We start from the raw sequence: 3,856 nt of genomic DNA, 5'->3' as shown, positions 1-3,856 counted from the left end.
TAAAATTAGAATGCTTTTATATCAAAATTATTTTACTAAAATAATTTACTGAACTAAATTATTCCAATTCTAAGTTATCGAGAAGTCTAAAGGTGGATACTTGTAAAGAACTCTATGAATTAACATATGTCGAGATCTCTACAAAACTTATCGAGAAGTCATAATGATGCTTGTCGAGAAGTCAAGAAAATGACTTATCGAGAACTCTATCGAGAAGTCTCAAAATGACTTGTCGAGAAGTCAGTAAGACTTATCGAGAACTCAGTTCTCTATATACTTTTGTTGCTTTTTGATTCTATCTTGTGCTAATTTTACATATTGAAAATGCAAATTAACAGTTAGACAGTTTTCTTAGAATTTTAAAAAAAATCCAAGCTAAATTTTGAATTTTGAAAAATGAATATATAGAGATTTCTGAAATATTTATAACTCATATTCCAGTTAATTTCCAATCAAATCAAATTAATTTTGATTCGCTAGAAATTAATCTGCTGTAACATATTAGCTGAGTTCTTGCCTTTAGAATGAAGAATTTAACATTCCAATTTCACCAACAAGTCTAGTGAAAATTGCTTCATCCAAATGTTTAGTAAAAATGTCAGCTAGTTGTTTTTCAGTTGGAACAAAAATAAGCTAAATAGTACCATTTGCAGCATGTTCTCTAATAAAATGGTACCTTACATCAGTGTGCTTTTTCTAGAATGATTTACCGGATTAGCCACAATAGAAATAGCACTAGTATTGTCACACATAATTGAAATTTTATGTAACACTAGGTGATAAGTGGATTTTATATCCACTTGGAACGCTTTATTACAAGCTTAAATTGGTGTTTTGGACTCAAGTTATTGGTATTTTGATGTGTTTTTGTGTTATTGCATTTCAGATATCAGTTATATGAAGAAAAGAGCTTTTGAAGGAAATATGATAAAAAGTGATCAAAATTGGAAGCCAAGGCCATTTTTAAGTTGTAGAGAATCTCAATAGCTTCGCGTGGGCAGTTAAATCGCCTAATTCTGACGAGTAGAACTCAAGTTATGGCCAAAACAAGATTCATCAGAAATTTTTCCAGACAGGCTCCAGGCGCCCGCCCGGAGAGCTGAGCGGCCGCCCGGGAGCTGAGCGCCCGCCCGGAGAGCTGAGCGGCTGCCCGAGGCGCGGCTGGTCGCTAATTTCGCTGAAAAAGCCTTTTTTGAGGTCCACTAGGAGCGTATATATACTTAAAAAAAAGGGTTTTCATCATCCGGGAAGATTGGGATACCAAGGAGAAGACCTAAAAACATAGAACAACTCTGAAAAAGAAGATCTTGTTTTCAACTTGTGATTCTTTGAATTAGTTGTAACTTTGGATGCTCGTTTTCGTTCTTGTTGAACCTAGATCTCGTTTATTCGTACTTTAATTATTATTCAGTTTATTAAGACCTTGTTTTATATCATGCTTTCATTAGAACCCATGGTGACGATGAGTTCAATTATGGGCTAATCGTTGTCATGTGATTCTAGCGGATTTACTTATGGATTTCAATAAATAAATTGTTCTGATATCTTGGTGTGTGGTGATTGATTGATATCCTAGTATTGGTTGTGCTTATTCGTCTTATGTGTGTAGCTAACATATAAGATAACGTGTTAATCTCTATTGAAATGACAATGAATATAGAGGTTTAGAACTTGCCATGCTAGCATAGGTTCATGTATTGTATGCATGATTAGTGGGTAACTCTAACCGTTTTATTTGCCCTATGTACTCAAGATAGATAACTTATGCTTAAACCGTTATGTTGTTAAATTCTATAGACATATAGGGTCTCAATATAATTGGTGCTTATTCAGCTTCTATCTCTTTTGTGGATGTCTGGTAGAATGGTACTCGTGCAACGAAAGTTGGCGTTTATCAGTTTCGTGTTATCTGATTAGTGTCATCACCATCACATGCTAAGGTTAAGAACGAAAAGGCTATTGAATGAAGTATTTAATGAAGTTAGAATCCCATGTTTATCATATATAGTAATTCAGCCTCAATTCTCTTAGTTAATGTTATTTAGTATAATCTCTTAGTTTAATAAAAACTCAATTTGTTATTTGTCTTAGCATTGAGCGATAATCATACATTGTTGCATAGGTGCATAAATTGAACTTAACCAAAACCAGTCTCTGTGGGAACGAATCTGATTTATATCTTATACTACTTGTGAACGCGTATACTTGCATGAATATTAGCACGTGTTTTCGCCCTAACAAGTTTTTGGCGCCGCTTTCGGGGACTCGGTGTTAATTTTTAGTTTATATGCTTGTCATCAGTGGTCATTAAAGTTCACAAACTCGGATTATTTTATTTCACGGTTTATTTGTTTGTGTTTCAGGTACTCATTACAATGGGAGATCCAGCAGCACGAACGAAAGCCTTGATGAATTTTTCTCAACCCAAGATCAATGACATTCAATCTAGCATTATCCGGCCAGTTATCACAGCTAATACCTTTGAGATCAAGCCTGGCATAATTCAATGGGTATAGATTTCAGTCCAGTTTGGGGGTTCTCCAACGGAAGATCCCAATACACACATTAGGGATTTCATAGAGATCTGCGACACCTTCAGGTTCAATGGTGTTTCTGAAGATTCTGTGAAGCTGAGACTGTTCCCATTCTCTCTGAGGGACAAGGCTAAGAGCTGGTTACCATCTTTACTAGCTGGTTCGGTTACTACTTGGGAAGATCTTGCTTAAAAGTTTCTTACTAAATTCTTCCTTATGGCGAAGACAACTGCAATCAGGAATGCTCTTACTCAATTTGCGCAGCAATCAAGAAAATCTTTATATGAAGCTTGGGAGCGCTACAAGGAGATGCTTAGGAAGTGTCCTCGTCATGGAATGCCTGATTGGATGATCATCAATTGTTTTTACAATGGGTTGGGAGCACAGTCCAGACCCATGCTCGATGCAGCAGCAGGTGGAGCATTATGGGCAAAGAGCTATGAGGAAGCTTATGATCTAATTGAACTGATGGCTGCTAATGAATATCAGTATCCAGCCCAGAGATTACCACAGAGCAAGGTAGCAGGAGTTCTTGAGGTGGATACAGCTACGGCTATCACTGCTCAACTAAAGGCATTGTCTATGAAGATCGATACTCTGGCTAACTATGGTGTTAAGCAGATAATTAGTGTTTGTGAGCTGTGTGCAAGTCCGCATGTGAAAGAGCAATACGCTATATCTAGTGAATCAGCTCAGTTTGTGAGCAACTTTCTGAGATCGCAGCAACCAGTTCCAGACACTTATCATCCGGACAACTGGAATCTACCTAACTTCAGCTGGAGCAACAATCACAATGCGATGCAACAGCCGTTCCAGCAGTTTGGAAATAAGCTATTCAACCCTCCTGGTTTTCAGCAACAAATTGCACCAAAACAACAACTCCAAATTCAACAACAAAAGCATGATGCAGGTCTATCTTCGAATGAAAAATCTGAATTGGAGGAGTTGCGGCTAATGTGCAAAAACCAGGCTCTTATATGCCAAATCCAGGCTATTTCTATCAAGACTCTAAAGAATAAAATAGGGTAAATTGATAATGCTTTATTGAATTGGCCACCAGGAATGCTTCCTAGTGATACAGAAGCCAACCCAGGCAAGAGGGAAGTTGAAGAACAGGTGAACGCCATCACCTTAAGGTCTGGAAAGGTTGCAAGCCCCCAAATTCAGCAAGATGAAGAGCCTGAAAATTCTCAAGTTCCAGAATCTGAAGTTTTGGCTGAAGAAGATGTAAAGGAAGTAGAGGTGTAACCAAGGAAGACTAATGTGGAACACACTCCTCCTGAGGGTAATACAGGGGAGAAACAGATCTATCCTCCACCTCC

General features: G+C 37.5%; 1 non-coding gene across 1 annotated transcript; it reads right to left on the bottom strand.

Annotated features, from left to right (window-relative positions):
• Window positions 1-2,765: 2,765 nt before the first annotated feature.
• On the bottom strand, window positions 2,766-2,872 carry LOC141688679 (small nucleolar RNA R71). Its single transcript, XR_012562112.1, has one exon. It is a non-coding gene; the product is annotated as a small nucleolar RNA R71 (small nucleolar RNA).
• Between the last annotated feature and the right edge of the window lie 984 nt (window positions 2,873-3,856).

This window comes from Apium graveolens, chromosome 9 (assembly GCF_009905375.1).
Source record: "Apium graveolens cultivar Ventura chromosome 9, ASM990537v1, whole genome shotgun sequence".
Taxonomy (NCBI): Eukaryota; Viridiplantae; Streptophyta; class Magnoliopsida; order Apiales; family Apiaceae; genus Apium; species Apium graveolens.
The sequence above is the reverse complement of the archived record's forward strand: the minus strand, read 5'-3'. Positions and strand labels throughout refer to the sequence as shown.